Source organism: Misgurnus anguillicaudatus, chromosome 14 (assembly GCF_027580225.2).
Source record: "Misgurnus anguillicaudatus chromosome 14, ASM2758022v2, whole genome shotgun sequence".
Classification (NCBI taxonomy): Eukaryota; Metazoa; Chordata; class Actinopteri; order Cypriniformes; family Cobitidae; genus Misgurnus; species Misgurnus anguillicaudatus.
The window spans coordinates 7,947,784-7,967,535 of record NC_073350.2 but is presented as its reverse complement, the minus strand read 5'-3'; the positions used below and the strand labels follow the sequence as shown (position 1 = coordinate 7,967,535).

The window sequence follows — 19,752 nt, the reverse complement described above, 5'->3', positions numbered from 1 at the left end:
GGATGTAACATGTAAGGGATCTCAGGTTTCGGAAGGAGAACAAAACTGCAATCGTTCCCGGGTTTCGGACACAATATGTCTGAGAGCGTTGCTAGAGTATGAATATATTGTATTGCAATATGGAGCGTTTAAGTATTAACCTTAAATCAAAACTAAACAACAGATTTTTAAATGAAAAGGTTTAATTTCAGTACTGACTTAAAGTTACAGTTGAAATTGTTACACTATAAATGCATGAAATGGTAAATAATACAAACAATTGACTGTTTCCATTGTATGTAAGATATTACCTGATAAGATAGAGAACAGAGAAAGAAGGTTTAGAAGAAAGAGATTCACACTTGAAAACTGAAATCTAGGCCTAATGGCCCGAACCCCAGAACTTAGGTGAAGAAAGAAAGGAAAGGGGAAAAGGCAAATGCAAAGGCAAAAGCTAAAATGCAAAGGCCCAGAGCTCATAAAAACATTGACCTTTATCTCTTGACCATGTGACTAAGCCTAACTTGATACATTCAAATTGACCAATCAGAAGATCACCTTTAACCCCCACTGTACTTGACCAAACCCAACATAATACATTCAAACTGACCAATCAGAAGACCACCTTTAACCCCCACTGTAACGGCTGTGACAATAGTCTTTGATCACTATCAGCACAGGGGGTTTTGACAAGTTGTGACCAAGTAATACATTCCTATATTTTTAATCTTACAAACATTAATCAGCAATATATAGATGTGTGCTTTTAATGGTAACTTGACTGACCTGCTCCCTTCTTGGCGAATATTTCTGTGATTTTGCAACATCTCGCTGCGTCTGTCTCTCTCTGCTTCTCCTTTGCACTGTGTATTTGTTAGATAAAGCCAAAAAGGCAGTGGGTTACCGCCGTAGGTCATGTGGTGGCATTTTCGCACCGCGATTGACTGACTCGTGGATTTTAAGAGGTCCGTCATTCATTCATGTCATATTATTTCACATGTCAACCTGAGCTGACTGCAGGCACGTGCACAGATAGGGCTCAACCTCTGCAGAACACATGCCCTTTTTGTCCTTACACTCCGAAGTGCCCTTTTTTGGAGGTGTTTTATTTTATTTTATTAAATATAAAAATTAATGCTATTGGTAACCATTTACGTATGTCTGTCTGTTTTACAAGTATATTTATCAAATAAAATGTATAAAAAAACTGTCAGTCAAACCTCTTAACTCCACCCGCTGAGTGCAGCGAGCTGAAGTTCTACAGCAGTCAGAGCAGCTACGTCTTGCAACGGTAAATAAATATCTTGTTGTTTGAGTACAATGCTGTCTCATTACCAAAGTAACGCTAGTATGTCTATAATGGCGCATGTTTTATTAATTTGAGCAGAGCCGAATTATCCATAGACGGGATTGGGCGAGTGGGCAATCAGGGGGCACCAAGGGCTCCAAACTCCAAGTATATATCGCTGCAGCCCGGAGACTGCAGGTGGGAGGACCTTATGCCGCAAGTGGGAGGAGCTTATGCCGCAAGTAGGAGGGATTTCAGAAATGTGAAGTAGGAGGAGTTTACGCTTCAAATGGGACGGTGGTGAATCCTCTGGAAGTTTGTACAGCCCATTTGCGGCTAAAGCTCCACCCACTTGCTGCTAACCCACCCATTTGCAGGTGGCTGCATCCTCCGTTTATACCATTTTCCCAAACTGTGACCAAATAGAGTTTTTGACACAGCGTGTGCAGTTTTTTAACAAGTGTTCACGCATGTGAAGGGCACCCGTGACAACAATACTGAATGCAGGGTCGGGTTTTTACCGCTTTTTTTGCATGACTCGTCTCAATCGTTTAAGACGTTAAACTACGCAGCCCGGGTAGTCAACACATCTCATTCAGTCTCAAACCCGTGGGTTTAAATTTAGACATTGCAGAGATGAGAGATAGAGAAAACTTCTAGCCTACATTAACACCAAAACATTACAGATTAGAAAGGTCTTATATCAGATGCCCATAAGGAAAACTGAATAGAATACGAGAAACGTGTAAAGGATACAAGTATGCATATTGCCCTGTCACTCATCTCATTACAATATGCTATCTGGATATAACTTATTGTATATGTATGTATCTTATGCCTTGAATTAGTCAAGGAGGTTGTATGATTATTTGGTTCATAACTTTTTATTCTGAAATCAACTGCATAGAGTTAAGTCTATTTAGTATTTAGTATATTTTTTAGTTATGCATTTATTTGCACCTTCTAAAGACCAAGGTTTTGCCAGGTAGGCAGATACATGTTGGATATGCTAATGGTATGGCTAGTGTAATCTCCTATTTTGATCTTAATCTCCTATTTTCCCCTCTTCTCAATAGCATACATAAACATGTTAACGAAATAATAAATATTAGCTTATAAAACCAAACAGAATAGCTTTTTTTTCTTCAAACATATTTTTATTAAACTTTATCTATGTAAACAGAGGAAAAAATTAAAATTAATATATTCTACAATTAAATAAGAGTGAGTACACGAGCGGTTCACAAACACATGACTACAAATAGGCCTAATACAGACAACCACCCAGGAGGTAAATTGTTAAAGCCAACTTACAAGGCCAGACATCCTTTGTTTGCACTGTATAATGCAAAGATATGATAAAATGTAATTTTTCATTAATTAATAGTGATTTTTTTCAATCATTAATAGGGAATAAATATAAAGCTTTTAAGACGATTATTATGTGATATTTATTTGGAGGGGGTGCCCTTTTTCAGTTTCAGCACACGCCCCTCTAAAGGTCTGTGCACGGCCCTGGCTGACTGCACGGCGGGTCAGAACAGCGCCAGGCCAAAATGGCCAGTCTGCCCTGCACACACCTTGTACTACTGATGTTCGCTCTGCTCGGCCCCCCTGCGGATTTAAAAACGCGCTAAATCAGGGGAGGAGCCGAAACTTCACTGGGCACCAATTAGGTAGTATGCCATACATGCCATAAAAATTAAGTCCAACAATTTCAACTTGATTTTATTCTATTCTAGAATAATTGTAAACCTGTCAAAACCATGAAATAACACAATTGAGAAAGTGAAGCTATATGTCTATGGAACTCCAAAGCTGACAAAATTATAAATAAATAAATGCATAAATAAATGTGGAAATGGAAAAATTTTTAATAAATTTGTATTTATACCGTTATTTCCTTAATTATAATATAACTATAATTGTATTTTTTTCCAAATGTATTTATTTATGTTTTTATTCATTTATACTTTTATTTATTTCCTTTTTTATTTATTTTCACATTTATTTATGTATATATGTATTTATTTCTACATTTATATTTTTTCACATTTATTTATGTCTATATTTATTTTCACATTTATTTATTTATTTATTCATTTCTTCATCTGTAGGCTATAATGAGGGGGGCGTGTTTTACCTCAGACATAGCAATCAATCTCTGAGTGCCAGTGCTGAAGCATTGATGCCACAGTGACACCATGTGGTGTGACCAAGTGAACAAAGTTGCACAGGGATTGAATAACTTAGAGATGTGCAATATCCAAATCTTATTTCACATTTTAAGTCATTTTATATCACCCTAACTGTATATATGTGGTCACTACACATAGCATACATACTGTACTCAGTCAGTACACTGCCATAAACCGCCATCCGGTCGTGATTTCTAAAATGTCTTGGCACACATCAATGTAAAATGTGTGTCATCAACAGATCTGATAATAGACCATTGAAAGCGCATGATATTATGCACAATTAATTACATTTAACATAAATGCGGCGGAAAGGGGCTGATGAGAGCTTGAGGCTCACCCACGCATTTTACTAAAGTGTACGCAAGTGTAGGGGAGAGCGGGGTAAGTTGTCACACGGGTAAGTTGTCACACTGTTCATAACTGCAACACTAGAGGCTCTATGTCAAAAATCAAATAGCCACTTTATGTGACTTCTTCTTCTATAGTCAACTTCCTGTTCACATGTGGTCAAGATCACTGTAATCTGAGGTTAGCACAATTTTCTTATTTTTCTGCTTAAAAAGTAAAAAAAAATCACTTTACATTTTATGCAATACAACTTTGTTAGGTGTGAATGTTTAAAATGATTATTTTGCACAAAATAGAGGAGACCGTAAAGTGTCTTTTGATACTTTAGCTAAAGTGATATGATGAGCTAAACTTGAGATTTAGACAACATTAGCACACAAGTAAGTATGGGGCAAGTTGTCTCAATGACTTTGGGGCAAGTCGTCACATCTGACAACTTGCCCCTGTACAAACAAACACATCGAACATGCTCAGAAAACATGATATAGAAAAGAATAAGCCTCAATCTAGCAAAAAGCTGTTTCAAAAGAAAGGGAAGCAGAAATCTGGACCTATGAAAAACAAGGCAGCTAAAAGAAGAAAAATCATGCAAGAGTCATCATCAGATGATGAAGAGTGCTTCTGCCTCGTCTGTGTAGAGCCATTTTCAAAGAGTCGTCCAAAGGAGACCTGGGTAAAATGTGTAAAATGCAACAATTGGGCCCATGATGCTTGCACCTCAGGCCAGGCAATTTATGTGTGTCAGAATTGTGATTCTGGAGATGAGTCCTATTAGTCATACAGGGCATCTGTTTTGTTCAGAGGTTAAACATGTTAAGTTAAGCAAGTTATCTGCAGCGTTCCATTCAGTTATCTGGTTTTATGTGAAAGCCATAGAACATTTGAACCAAAGTTCAAAGTAAAGTGGTCTTGCCACTTAATTGAAATGTGCATTATTTGGATTGAAATAATTGTTTTTCCAGATTCTCCAGGCACGGATGTTTATATTTCCAGTTTGGTTTGAGTTTAAAAATTAAAATCAATATTCACAATTAAGTAGTTGTGTTCTTATTTTTAGATAATCTAGTGTGACAACTTACCCGCCCTAGTGTGACAACTTACCCTCCGATGGGGCAAATTGTCACAAGTGCACAGTCACTATTCAACAGTCTACAACTCTGTAATGAGATAAGATATAAAGATGTTATGAATACAACATATGTGCCCAAGACTTCCTTCTTTCATTTGGTATGAGATTTATACCATTTTGATGTATGGTGCTCAGTAAATGTTAGACAGTGTGAAAAGTGTGACAACATACCCCGCTCTCCCCTACCCATTGAAAACGCGGCTGCAAAACACTTAATATTCGCGTTTCCTAATTTTGTAATACCATAACATGACAATTCCAATGCTTAATGCTCTTCTTAATCAAAAGGCATTAAGTGGAATCAGCTGATCAGGATTAAATCTAACAAAAGGTGATCATGCAAATGCAGCGAGACACGCATCTTACACCATGTCGGTGATCCGAATCATGGCAGGGTGACACGACGCGTGAATTGAGCTCCTTACCCAGCCAACATTCCTTTGTGGGGCCAATGTAGGCCCCATATGGGCTTGCAATATGGGCCCCAAGTTGGTTTGTCCGCGGGTTCCATGCTGGCCCCATCTGACTTAGCCCACATGAACCTTCTGTAGAAACTAAAGCCAATGTGGACTAAACCAACCCCAATTATGGGTGTGGTTGGGTTGAAGAAGTGATGAAGTTAATTAGATAATTAAGAGATGAATAAAGTGATGATGGACCATTAATGATAAACACCTGCTGTTAATAAACAGAATCACTAAAGAAAGATGAACAAGAAGAGAATAAAGAGAAAAGACCAGCAGAACCACAACTACAAATATTCTATAAAAATTATTGGTGGAGCCAATGTAGACAACAAAATCCCCAGAGTTAAAGGAACACGCCCACATTTTGGGAATTTAGCTTATTCACCGTATCCCCCAGAGTTAGATAAGTCCATACATACCTCTCTCATCTCCGTGCGTGCTGTAACTCTGTCTGACGCAGCCCCCGCTAGCTTAGCTTAGCACAAAGACTGGAAGTGGGTGGCTTTAGCTAGCATACTGCTCCCAATAAGTGACAAAATAACGCGATCATTTTCCTATTTATGTGTTGTGATTTGTATAGTCAAACCGTGTACAAATAACAAGGTGATATGAGACACAGCGATCTTTTAACAGTATACATACTGAGAACTATATTCTCTGAAGACGAAGCACTGCCGCATGGGCGGAGTGATCTGCTCGCAGCACACGAGAAGCCCCTGGTGAGGAGCAGAGAGTTCGGTCAGAATTGTGCAAATCACTCCGCCCATGCGGCAGTGCTTCGTCTTCAGAGAATATAGTTCTCAGTATGTATACTGTTAAAAGATCGCTGTGTCTCATATCATATCACACTGATGTTTGTGTGTAAAAAATTACACCATGGTTAATTTTTAAGTACACATTGTTTCAAAATCTTCTGAAAGACAAACCGTTTTGAGAGTGCCAGATATCATACTGTAGTATCACATTACTGAGACAGAGAAAACGATACATCTGCTAAATGAGCAAACACTAAATTAATAAAAAACATTTTCTAGATGATAATGTTCAATATTACGTATCAACCACCATAACAGAATTACAACATGGTCTTTTCATGAGTTTTTTATGCTGCAGTGCATGATGGGAGTTCTGGATAAGATTTGTAATTTGTTGATACCCAGAATGCATTGCAGCATAAAGGTTTTCATTTTGTCGTCACCATTATTGAGATCCATACTCTGGTTCTTTATGTTTGGGTGTCTAAATTAAACAACAGTTAATTTTGAACTGTACAGTGTTTCAACTTTCTTTAAAATGATAAACTGATATGAGAGTGCCAGATTTCATACTTCAGTATCACATTATTGACATAAAAAATATTTTTAGTAAACAAACACTGTTTTTTCCATGATAATATTTGACACTATATCCTAACCACCACCATAGACTCACACTTGACATTTTCATCTCTTTCGTTGCTATAACAAACATGTTTTAAACACAAAAAGTTATAGCAACCAGAAAATAACAAATACTTTAAAAAACAGAGTGGGGAGTCCAACTAAAACAAACACTGATCACAATAATGGTGACTTTAAATGAAACAGCCAACATCTAAACCTAAGTTAATAATTAACTCTACCAGTAAGATGTAAAATGCTTCAATGTTACTTTTTTAACACTCTGTAGTGTGGATCTATATAAACACTGAGCAGCATTCATTTAACTCTGGGGATTTTGCTGTCTACACTGGCTCCACCAAGAAATATATATATTTTTTTTTTATAGTTGTTGTGGTTCTGCTGGTATTTTCTCTTTATTCTCTTCTTGTTCATCTTTCTTTAGTGATTCTGTTTATTAACAGCAGGTGTTTATCATTAATGGTCAATCATCACTTTATTCATCTCTGTATTATCTAATTAACTTCATCACTTCTTCAACAGCACCACACCCATAATTGGGGTTGGTTCAGTCCACATTGACTTTGGTTTCTACAGAAGGTTCATGTGGGCTAAGTCAGATGGGGCCAGCATGGAAAGAGCAAACCAACTTGGGGCCCATATTGCAAGCCCATATGGGGCCTACATTGGCACCACCAAGCAATGTTGGCTGGGTAGGCCTAGTCCACACGGACAAGGGTACATTTATAACCAGAGTTTTCCCTAAAAAAAAATCCCGTCCACACATGCTCGGTTTAAATTAAATATCCATCCACACGATAAAGCAAAAGCACGCTATCAAGCGCTGTTAAGAGCATGCCACACCAGCAGGCGGGGATATAACCCAAATCGTGTTCCGCAATATAGTGAGATAACTGAGCATCTATCTGTATACATGTTAGAACCCCTGTTGGCACAGTTATTATTAGCAAGATATGTCCGCCATTGCACAGAATCATCAACAAAGCAGTCACGACGCACAATCTTGACGTCAAACACAGTGGATAACGGCGCACACTCTGACGTCGCAAGGCAAAACCCCCAGTTTTACTCTCTACACAACACCACTGTAACCGGGGTTTCTTAAACAGCTCACCCTGGCCGGGGTTTTCAAATATGCTCGGTTTCAGTGTCCTGATACTGCGGTTTCGTGTGGACGAACGGCCGAACCACGTGAAAAAACTCACGGTTATAAAAATACCCGTGTCCGTGTGGACTAGGACTTAGAGAGGCAGATGATAGACTTAAAGAAATGCGTAAGATAGTAGGTGAAGACTACAGGACATTTTTCTGACCCGTTTCTGAAAGGAGTTCAATGAGGGAGAGAGAACTGAACGTGCATCATGTTTATTTTCTTAATTTTGTGAGTGGAAAACAAAAAAACGAGACACTTTAACATTTTATATGATGAATCATATCTGTATGCCAAAAATTTGCAGTAATCTAAGTCTCTTTGTGGAGAGATTGAAAAATAAAGGGTTTGCGGCGCCTGTGCCGACCGCGACCCCAGAGAGTTAAGGAGATGGACTTGAAATCCATTGTGGTCTCCTCGTGCAGGTTCAAACCCTGCCAACTAAAGCGTCTAGTCCCTAGCTTCAGAGCTTCACTTATTGGTCGTTCCAGCTCATGAAGTGCTGTATTTCTTCTGCTCACGTTGTTACCATTGGATTTGCTGAGGGAAAACTTATCACCCTTTAAAGGAACCGCACATACTGTATGAGAAAGGCGACGCATTTGCTGGGAATGCATATGTTTTTTCTGAAACAGGCAAACAGCCACGCACTTCTGTGTTTGGGTGTCTTGCGTGTTTATTTCAGACGTGAAGTGTGAGCAGTCAAGTTGCTTGCCGATCTGACCCTTTAGTGAACATACAATTTGTGAACTTTTGGTGGACATGGCATGGGATTTACTCATTCAGTGTACGTTGGCAACGTCGGTCCTGTAATGCTGCAGTCCTGCAGGTTTTATTTTCAACCCTGATAAAACCCAGTTTTATAGTTTTCAGCCGACCCTTTAGACCTTAATTAGCCACAGAGCTACAATAAGGGCTGGAAATAAATTCTGCAGGAATGCGGCACTCCAGGAATGATGCTGCCTACACCTGCGTTAGAAGGTTCCAGGACGAACTTTGCGTCAGAAATATTTGCACTCCGAACTACCGCAAGAAGCTGCAAACATGTGGGTTTTTTCTAAGGGGGCACCTGGATTTGAACCGGGACCTCTTGATCTGCAGTCAAATGCTCTACCACTGAGCTATACCCCCGCGAAACCGACACCACGCTGAAGAATTAAAAAAGCATCACGTGTTATACGTCACAGCAATTAAAGCCATCGTGAGAATGTCCAAGTGAACGTGGGGCGACTCTATCTGCTGTTAAATGCTCTATCACTGACCTATACAAATTGTGGTAGAGACAACGTATGCTTTCAACCATTCCGCTTATGTTTCCAGTTGTTATGATTCCTGTACTGTACTGTTCCACTTACACTGAACATCAACAAAGGCAACCCCTCAACCCAGTCTTTACCACTTTCTAGACAGTAGGCACGTACGACTTTAGAGTCTGAAAACACTCATGTGCCCCTCTGAGAATCTGGATTCATAATGCACAGTGCTAACAGTAACATCCTTGAAGTTATTAGTATCTTGCCACTGCTTGCCGTATTATGTCATGCAGTAAACTGGAGGAGTTATTTGAGAAAGTCTGATGCTCTTGCTTTCTAGTGAGCCCTTTACTGTTGCCACATCTCAGAAGCAACATCACATTTGAACTCAGATTGTTACATTCAAAGGCCAAAGCGCTTACAATTACACCATGAAAACCACTACAAGACGTTTTGCCATAAAGTTCATAGTTCTAACAGAAACACCATGGAAACAAAGCATTTTATGTGAACAAAGCATTCACATAAAATGTCCAGTAAATGGACTTTTCCCGCAGTAGTTATTTTGTCTAGAACAAAGCACTCACATACCTCATATGGGTAATATACTATTGCCACAATAGTTAGCCTGTCTGGAACCAAGCTGACTTAAACCACTATAATGTATGACACTTGCATTACATGCGAACGGCCACTCGTTAATAGAACTCTGTTTTTGTCTCCCTGTCTCATCCTCGACCCCGAGAACAATGAGACAAACAGACCCAGTTCCTGTTGCTGTAAAGGCCATCGCACCACTGATCTACTGGCTGTCCTTCAACGGGTTGCCCAGCCGATGCCAGACCAACGACCACCGGCTGAACCAGTTTAATCCGCTTACCCGCCTCCTATCCCTACCGTATCTATCTATATATATAAATATATATTAATTTCTCCCAAGGGTTTTTGTCCTTCTAGGAGTTTTTCCCAATGGGTTTTCTCCTAGGGTTTTTTTTTCGTCCCAGGGAGAGTCAGCCAACTTTGGCTTAACTTAGCACTTTACTGTATACGTTACATTATTAATACACTCGCTTGTACAGTTTAACCTTAGCTGTTATATTCTACTTCTTATATTATCTATTGATTTTCTGTGTTCTCCTCTACATCTACTCATGTTCTTTTCAGCACACACCAAGCCCAGAGAGTTCGCAACGTAGACTTGTTGTAGTCGTGGCCGAGTGGTTAAGGCGATGGACTTGATATCCATTGGGGTCTCCCCGTGCAGGTTCAAACCCTGCCGACTACGTGCGTCTGCTCCCTGGCTTCAAAGCTTCACTTGTTGGTCGTTCCAGCTCACAAAGTGCTGTATTTCTGCTGCTCAAGTTGTTACCATTGGATTTGCGGATAGAAAACTAAGCAGCCTTTTGTAGTTTCTCCTGTGTGTGTTCAACAAGCAGCCCTGTTGTCAAGTGACGCAGCTTCCGTTGTCATATTGTCCATATACAGCACGCACAACATGACACCAAAAAAGAGCTGGAACAGGTTTTTGTTTAGAAATGATGTGCATTGTGGCTAATCGAGTTGATCCTAACCTGAGCCATGTTCTAAGAAGTTAAGGATTAAGGCCCCACCCTTTTGTTTTCACAATTACCATAATTCCCTGCCCCGGATTGTTGTCCTTAATTCATTTTAAAATGTTTTGCACTCATGTTTTCCTAATAGACAGCGAATAATGAGTAAACCTCTGGTGAAGATCTCTTACACGCCGAAAAGGCAAAACATACAGCAAAGCCATACCTTCTTCTTCTTCTTCGTTTAATGGCAAGTAGCACTGACTTTAAGGTGCATTATCGCCACCTTCTGTGTTGGAGTGTGAACCAGAGTTTGTCCCCACAAAAAAGAACCTAGATTCTCTTAATCAATCCTGTTATCTTTAAATAATGAAATGATCTCTTCAAGCCGTAACCGATTGTATTCTAAGGGTTCAAGTCAACAATTCCCACTTCCCTATTTTCCCTCTGCAATGTTTACCCTTTCCTCAATATACTTTCGTCAAAAACAAACAACATGCTCTAAAAGCAGCATCTGAAGTCTAATCTCAGTTTAAAGCTTGATTACCACCATGTCGTCCAGCGTCCAGGTATGTGCACAGGAAAGGTGGTGACCTTTGCCGTCATTCTTTCGCAGAGGCAATATCGTAGCCTATGAGGTTTATCCGAGGCGTGATCATTACTGGTTGAAAACTTTACCCAATACCCCGCCAGGATGACTTGAAATACAGTCAGCTTTGGCAATTTTTGCCAGTCTCCTAAGAGACTTAGAAGGTCGTTGTAAATGAAAGATGTCTGCTGGTGTTGTTCGTAGTGAGATTAGGGGAATCAAAGTTCCAACCCAATCGTTGGTGTCACATTCATTTCAATCTTTAATGTGGGAGTCAACGTTAAAGATATCAAGGTTGTGTTTTACAGAGTGTTCTCTGCGTCATATGTGATGATTTTGCGGAGGAAAGAGCAAACCATGAAAATGATTTAGCTGGCTTTTTACAGGCAGGGTCATGTTTTTGTCACACGTGCTTTATGTCGTGCACCTCAATAGTCAGTTCATCGTGTTACCCAGACACACCTACACTTCCTTCAGCTTAGTAACGCTGCCTCTCTGGTGACGTTTTGGAGGACGACTGCTTTTTCCTCAAGAGAAGAGTGTCTCAAGCTGAAGCAAGACTTCTCCCCTTAAAGGGCTCTTACGTACTCTGTTAGAAGACTGAAGCAGGTGCCGGCTCATTCTGTCATTCTAGTAACATTTACTCTGTCCACAGACCAATGAGTAATGAACAGGTCATGATAAAGAAATCCCAATCCTTGTCTGCCAACATTATCAGACCATAGAAGGCATGAGAGGTCATGCCCTGGTACTGAGGCGTGAGCCCGGATAGCTCAGTCGGTAGAGCATCAGACTTTTAATCTGAGGGTCCAGGGTTCAAGTACCTGTTCGGGCGATGATTGCAGGCTTGTATCCTGCCGACTACGTCTGCGAGCATCTCCCCTTGGCGTTTGGGTCGGCATCGAGGACGTGTTGGATTTTGAGGGGCGGTTTCCCGGACTGGGATTAGACTTGTCCTCGACTAAAAAAAATGTAAGAGCTGTCCAAACTGAAAAGAACTTGCACTGACACCATTGCCCTCTGCTTTGCTGTGAAATGCACACAAGTAATGTTTTTAATAAGGCATGATTGTTAAAACTAGTTGTATTTCCTAATTAAACTGAGGCCTAGTCCTGTTTTAAACTAATCCCTGTGCGGGAAACCACCCCTGAGAGGCATTTTGCTTAAGGTTTGCCGATGAAAGTAAACAAAAAATTGATTGAGACCTCAAAAAATGAATGCCAAGCGCCTTCCGGCCGACGCACTCAGGCAAACCTGCAGGCCAGCTCTGCCGGAGCCTGGTGGCACGCCGTTATCGTATAGTGGTTAGTACTCTGCGTTGTGGCCGCAGCAAGCCCGGTTCGAATCCGGGTCACGGCAGTCCACCCAGGGATGTGGCTGGATCATCCCACTGCTGCCCCATTTGCACCTACCTGACCGACAAGTTATTTTCAGCACACACGAAGGCCAGAGGGTTCGCAAGGTAGACTCGTTGTAGTCGTGGCCGAGGCAATGGACTTGAAATCCATTGGGGTCTCCCCGCGCAGATTCAAACCCTGCCGACTACGTGCGTCTGCTCCCTGGCTTTAAAGCTTCACTTGTTGGTCGTTCCAGCTCACGAAGTGCTGTATTTCTGCTGCTCAAGTTGTTACCATTGGATTTGCGGATGGAAAACTAAGCAGCCTTTCGTAGTTTCTCCTGTGTGTGTTCAACAAGCAGCCCTGTTGTCAAGTGACGCAGCTTCCGTTGTCATATTGTCCATATACAGCACGCACAACATGAAATCAAAAAAGAGCTGGAACAGGTTTTTGTTTAGAAATTATGTGCATTGTGGCTAATCGAGTTGATCCTAACCTGAGCCATGTTCTAAGATGTTAAGGATTAAGGCCCCACCCTTTTGTTTTCACAATTACCATAATTCCCTGCCCTGGATTGTTGTCCTTAATTCATTTTAAAATGTTTTGCACTCATGTTTTCCTAATACAGTGATTCCCAACCGGGGGTACGCGTACCCCAGGGGGTACGTGAAGAGTTTCCAGGGGGTACGCGAAAAGATTTACATTTTGCTTTGATCATTTACTTTTAATAAAAATGTCTTTCGTTTGTCCAGTCATTTACCTAAGATTGATTTTTGTGAGGAAAGCATTGTAAAAAGGACAACTTTGTAGTTTTAATCTTATCATTAATATAATTTGTTGTCAAGACTCAAGAGTAAATGCGCTGCATGATCCCAAACGCAATAGCGATGTCCAGCTCAAGAACGATCTGACTATTTTCAGTGAACTTGAATAGTTTCTAAAGACACAAAGTTTATTAACTATAAATAATGTTCAAATAATGTTATAATATTCATTCCCGCTGCCATTGCATTTTCAAATTATGCAAAATAACTTTTGCATTGTTTTTGGCTAACATATTTTGTCCCGTATGATGTCTTTTGTATTAATAGAGAATGTCTTAACACATTTTGTTTCTCTTTATATTTTAACAGAATAATTTAAATTATTTGCACACTTTAATTATCAGTAACTTAAATTGAGATTTTAGTAAATTTAGGGCATTTACTAAAAAGGACGTGAGAGCTCAATTCCAAATAAGCGCCGGAGTGGAAAATTTGCGTGTGATTTACTACAAAGGCGCAAATAAAATACACAGGCACAATAATGAAATAAGCACATTTCTCTAATGACCACTGCAATCTATAAGAGCAGCGCAAATTAGTACAGGGTCGCAAATAAGAGACCTCGGCAGGACATCGCAATGAAAATGCGGACTGCGGAGTGTGAAATTCCAGCTAAGTAAAAGTAAGAACCGGAGGACGAAAGATGACGGGTAAAAGAGGTTTTGAAATACCTGATTTGACTTCTCCTCGTGACTTCTCCTCTTTTCTCCAGCAAATTAAACATAGCAGGGCTTGGCAAACTATATATATATATTTTTTTAAAGTATGTAATGTTCCTCTGGCAAAATTTAATACTCTCCTCGCATTAATGTTAATGTAGGAAAACTTCCACAAGTGCATATGCAATAAGGTCGCAAAAATAACACATTTTCAGAGCTAAATATCTATTGCGTGTCTTTAGTAAGTTCAGTCGTTATTTAACGCCAAAATGATGGCTTGCGCAAGCTGTTAGTATCTGGCCCTTAAAGGGGTCATATGATGAAATTTTTTAATTTGTAAAATAAGTCTTTGGCGTTCCCACAGTCCATATGTGAAGTTTTACCTCAAAACACCCTACAGATAATTAATTATAGCATGTCAAAATTCATTTTGTAGGCTTGAGCAAAATGTGCCATTTTTTGGGTGTGTCTTTTAAAATGCAAATGAGCTGATAAAATGCAAACACTGATCGCAATGATAGTGGTTTGTTGAAATAAACATGCTTCATCAGTCAGTGCTTTTTACTTTAATGTTTAAAATCAATTAATTAATATTACTAATTATTTGTCTTTAAAAAACAACTTTGGTTTAGTTTCGATGAAGGGGTACTTGAGCCTTACTGATAGGGCTGTGGGGGTACTTGGGGCTAAAAAGGTTGGGAACCACTGTCCTAATAGACAGCGAATAATGAGTAAACCTCTGGTGAAGATCTCTTACCTGTCGAAAAGGCAAAACATACAGCAAAGCCATACCTTCTTCTTCTTCTTCGTTTAATGGCAAGTAGCACCGACTTTAAGGTGCATTATCGCCACCTTCTGTGTTGGAGTGTGAACCAGAGTTTGTCCCCACAAAAAAGAACCTAGATTCTCTTAATCAATCCTGTTATCTTTAAATAATGAAATGATCTCTTCAAGCCGTAACCGATTGTATTCTAAGGGTTCAAGTCAACAATTCCCACTTGCCTATTTTCCCTCTGCAATGTTTACCCTTTCCTCAATATACTTTCGTCAAAAACAAACAACATGCTCTAAAAGCAGCATCTGAAGTCTAATCTCAGTTTAAAGCTTGATTACCACCATGTCGTCCAGCGTCCAGGTATGTGCACAGGAAAGGTGGTGACCTTTGCCGTCATTCTTTCGCAGAGGCAATATCGTAGCCTATGAGGTTTATCCGAGGCGTGATCATTGCTGGTTGAAAACTTTACCCAATACCCCGCCAGGATGACTTGAAATACAGTCAGCTTTGGCAATTTTTGCCAGTCTCCTAAGAGACTTAGAAGGTCGTTGTAAATGAAAGATGTCTGCTGGTGTTGTTCGTAGTGAGATTAGGGGAATCAAAGTTCCAACCCAATCTTTGGTGTCACATTCATTTCAATCTTTAATGTGGGAGTCAACGTTAAAGATATCAAGGTTGTGTTTTTACAGAGTGTTCTCTGCGTCATATGTGATGATTTTGCGGAGGAAAGAGCAAACCATGAAAATGATTTAGCTGGCTTTTCACAGGCAGGGTCACGTTTTTGTCACACGTGCTTTATGTCGTGCACCTCAATAGTCAGTTCATCGTGTTACCCAGACACACCTACACTTCCTTCAGCTTAGTAACGCCGCCTCTCTGGTGACGTTTTGGAGGACGACTGCTTTTTCCTCAAGAGAAGAGTGTCTCAAGCTGAAGCAAGACTTCTCCCCTTAAAGGGCTCTTACGTACTCTGTTAGAAGACTGAAGCAGGTGCCGGCTCATTCTGGCATTCTAGTAACATTTACTCTGTCCACAGACCAATGTCCACAGACCAATGAGTAATGAACAGGTCATGATAAAGAAATCCCAATCCTTGTCTGCCAACATTGTCAGACCATAGGAGGCATGAGAGGTCATGCCCTGGTACTGAGGCGTGAGCCCGGATAGCTCAGTCGGTAGAGCATCAGACTTTTAATCTGAGGGTCCAGGGTTCAAGTCCCTGTTCGAGCGATGAGTGCAGGCTTGTATCCTGCCGACTACGTCTGCGAGCGTCTCCCCTTGGCATTTGGGTCGGCATTGAGGACGTGTTCGATTTTGAGGGGCGGTTTCCCGGACTGGGATTAGACTTGTCCTCGACTAAAAAAAATGTAAGAGCTGTCCAAACTGAAAAGAACTTGCACTGACACCATTGCCCTTTGCTTTGCTGTGAAATGCACACAAGTAATGTTTTTAATAAGGCATGATTGTTAAAACTAGTTGTATTTCCTAATTAAACTGAGGCCTAGTCCTGTTTTAAACTAATCCCTGTGCGGGAAACCAACCCTGAGAGGCATTTTGCTTAAGGTTTGCCGATGAAAGTAAACAAAAAATTGATTGAGACCTCAAAAAATGAATGCCAAGCGCCTTCCGGCCGACGCACTCAGGCAAACCTGCAGGCCAGCTCTGCCGGAGCCTGGTGGCACGCCGTTATCGTATAGTGGTTAGTACTCTGCGTTGTGGCCGCAGCAAGTCCGGTTCGAATCCGGGTCACGGCAGTCCACCCAGGGATGTGGCTGGATCATCCCACTGCTGCCCCATTTGCACCTACCTGACCGACAAGTTATTTTCAGCACACACGAAGGCCAGAGGGTTCGCAAGGTAGACTCGTTGTAGTCGTGGCCGAGTGGTTAAGGCGATGGACTTGAAATCCATTGGGGTCTCCCCGCGCAGGTTCAAACCCTGCCGACTACGTGCGTCTGCTCCCTGTCTTCAAAGCTTCACTTGTTGGTCGTTCCAGCTCACGAAGTGCAGTTTTTCTGCTGCTCAAGTTGTTACCATTGGATTTGCGGATGGAAAACTAAGCAGCCTTTCGTAGTTTCTCCTGTGTGTTCTCAACAAGCAGCCCTGTTGTCAAGTGACGCAGCTTCCGTTGTCATATTGTCCATATACAGCACGCACGACATGAAATCAAAAAAGAGCTGGAACAGGTTTTTGTTTAAAAATGATGTGCATTGTGGCTAATCGAGTTGATCCCAACCTGAGCCATGTTCTAAGATGTTAAAGATTAAGGCCCCACCCTTTTGTTTTCACAATTACCATAATTCCCTGCCCCGGATTGTTGTCCTTAATTCATTTTAAAATGTTTTGCACTCATGTTTTCCTAATAGACAGCGAATAATGAGTAAACCTCTGGTGAAGATCTCTTACCTGTCGAAAAGGCAAAACATACAGCAAAGCCATACCTTCTTCTTCTTCTTCGTTTAATGGCAAGTAGCACCGACTTTAAGGTGCATTATCGCCACCTTCTGTGTTGGAGTGTGAACCAGAGTTTGTCCCCACAAAAAAGAACCTAGATTCTCTTAATCAATCCTGTTATCTTTAAATAATGAAATGATCTCTTCAAGCCGTAACCGATTGTATTCTAAGGGTTCAAGTCAACAATTCCCACTTGCCTATTTTCCCTCTGCAATGTTTACCCTTTCCTCAATATACTTTCGTCAAAAACAAACAACATGCTCTAAAAGCAGCATCTGAAGTCTAATCTCAGTTTAAAGCTTGATTACCACCATGTCGTCCAGCGTCCAGGTATGTGCACAGGAAAGGTGGTGACCTTTGCCGTCATTCTTTCGCAGAGGCAATATCGTAGCCTGTGAGGTTTATCCGAGGCGTGATCATTGCTGGTTGAAAACTTTACCCACATTCATTTCGATCTTTAACGTGGGAGTCAACGTTAAAGATATCAAGGTTGTGTTTTTACAGAGTGTTCTCTGCGTCATATGTGATGATTTTGCGGAGGAAAGAGCAAACCATGAAAATGATTTAGCTGGCTTTTCACAGGCAGGGTCACGTTTTTGTCACACCTCAATAGTCAGTTCATCGTGTTACCCAGACACACCTACACTTCCTTCAGTTTAGTAACGCTGCCTCTCTGGTGACGTTTTGGAGGACGACTGCTTTTTCCTCAAGAGAAGAGTGTCTCAAGCTGAAGCAAGTCTTCTCCCCTTAAAGGGCTCTTACGTACTCTGTTAGAAGACTGAAGCAGGTGCCGGCTCATTCTGGCATTCTAGTAACATTTACTCTGTCCACAGACCAATGAGTAATGAACAGGTCATGATAAAGAAATCCCAATCCTTGTCTGCCAACATTATCAGACCATAGGAGGCATGAGAGGTCATGCCCTGGTACTGAGGCGTGAGCCCGGATAGCGGTACGTACCGGGAGAACGAGAGACTGTCTATTGCCATCCAATCACATATCACTGTTAGCATCTTTTCAACTTTGTCACAGCCAATCAATAAAGCCTAATCCCATCATTGCCTCTGTTGACAGCCAGTCACCATCATCCATTTTCAACTTTTTTATTCGTATATGCATCAATCACGTATCAGTATGTGTATCTTTACCTCACAGTTTACAGCCAATCAATAAAGTCAATTTCCGAAATCGTCGTCTCCTTGCCTTTGTTGACAACCAATCACTACATTGTTTCCATCTACCTGGCGGAGCATCGCCAGCGGTTTCCAGCGGTTTAGAAAGAAAGTTGTCCCGGATTTACTTTGAATTTCACGTTTCTACCTAGAGGTAAGAAGCCAATAATGGTGTTATATTTAGTTTTTTTGTGTGTTATATTTAGTTAATTGGCTAATTAGCTAATGTATTACGTGTAAGTTACACAGAAAAAAGTCTTATTTATGTAACTTATAGATCAAATAGCGGCCAGTTTCATTACTTTTACAGTTTTACATGTTTATATCGATATAATTACTATCGTGCATAATTCACGTTATTACGTTGATATGCGTACATTAAGTTGGCTAAAAATAGCTGACGTTTTATAACGTAATATTATGGGGCTTGTTTACTGGGCTAATCGATAGTAAACATTATGTAAGTTAGGCTAATTGTTCCTTATGAAAATTAACCTAACGTTAGGTTTTATTGTGGTAAAAGTGTAGTAACCATGTTTACTTTTGTGTGTATTGATTACTATCAGCAAAACCATGGTTTTGGAAAACCATGATTGTGAAAACCATGGTTATTTGTGGTTACCATGGTTTTACTACAGTAACAATGGCTTCTTGGTTTTAGCTGTAGTAAAACCATGGATAATTTTCGTAAGGGGTGTGAAAATTAACCATGGTTTTATTGTGGTGAAAGTGTAGTAATCATGTTTTTTTTTGGTGTATTTATTACAATCAGCAAAACCATGGTTTTATTACACTAACCATGGTTTAAGTATGGTTTTGGAAAACCATGATTGTCAAAACCATGGTTATTTTGTGGTTACCATGGTTTTAACTGTAGTTAAACCATGGTTAATTTTCATAAGGGTAAGCCTATGTAATTGAAATGGTATGCAATAATCAGGATTTTTTGAGTTATGGCATATTTTACCCACACACCACCACATTATCCCTTCCTCCCAAATATATCAAACTATAACCTTGTAATAAAACACTGAGATTTAATATGCTATTTGAAAAAAAAATTATGAAATTGATTAACTACTCAGTTTTATTGAATAGTCATAAACTTTGTATTTTGCCACACGCTATCTTTTATTGGAAGATGGCTTCCAAGCACAAGAAGCACAGGGCTATGAGT

General features: G+C 40.3%; 8 non-coding genes across 8 annotated transcripts; 7 read left to right on the top strand and 1 right to left on the bottom strand.

Moving 5' to 3' along the window:
* Nucleotides 1-9,022: 9,022 nt before the first annotated feature.
* trnac-gca (transfer RNA cysteine (anticodon GCA)) lies at nt 9,023-9,093 on the bottom strand. Its single transcript has one exon. It is a non-coding gene; the product is annotated as a tRNA-Cys (tRNA).
* A 1,325-nt stretch (nt 9,094-10,418) lies between these two features.
* Nucleotides 10,419-10,500, top strand: trnas-uga (transfer RNA serine (anticodon UGA)). The gene has a single exon. It is a non-coding gene; the product is annotated as a tRNA-Ser (tRNA).
* Nucleotides 10,501-11,369: 869 nt separating this feature from the next.
* On the top strand, nt 11,370-11,510 carry LOC141369648 (U4 spliceosomal RNA). The gene has a single exon (XR_012373443.1). It is a non-coding gene; the product is annotated as a U4 spliceosomal RNA (small nuclear RNA).
* Nucleotides 11,511-12,116: 606 nt separating this feature from the next.
* On the top strand, nt 12,117-12,189 carry trnak-uuu (transfer RNA lysine (anticodon UUU)). The gene has a single exon. It is a non-coding gene; the product is annotated as a tRNA-Lys (tRNA).
* Nucleotides 12,190-15,344: 3,155 nt separating this feature from the next.
* On the top strand, nt 15,345-15,485 carry LOC141369638 (U4 spliceosomal RNA). The gene has a single exon (XR_012373433.1). It is a non-coding gene; the product is annotated as a U4 spliceosomal RNA (small nuclear RNA).
* A 621-nt stretch (nt 15,486-16,106) lies between these two features.
* trnak-uuu (transfer RNA lysine (anticodon UUU)) lies at nt 16,107-16,179 on the top strand. The gene has a single exon. It is a non-coding gene; the product is annotated as a tRNA-Lys (tRNA).
* Nucleotides 16,180-16,817: 638 nt separating this feature from the next.
* On the top strand, nt 16,818-16,899 carry trnas-uga (transfer RNA serine (anticodon UGA)). Its single transcript has one exon. It is a non-coding gene; the product is annotated as a tRNA-Ser (tRNA).
* An 869-nt stretch (nt 16,900-17,768) lies between these two features.
* Nucleotides 17,769-17,906, top strand: LOC141369660 (U4 spliceosomal RNA). Its single transcript, XR_012373455.1, has one exon. It is a non-coding gene; the product is annotated as a U4 spliceosomal RNA (small nuclear RNA).
* The last annotated feature ends 1,846 nt before the right edge of the window (nt 17,907-19,752 follow it).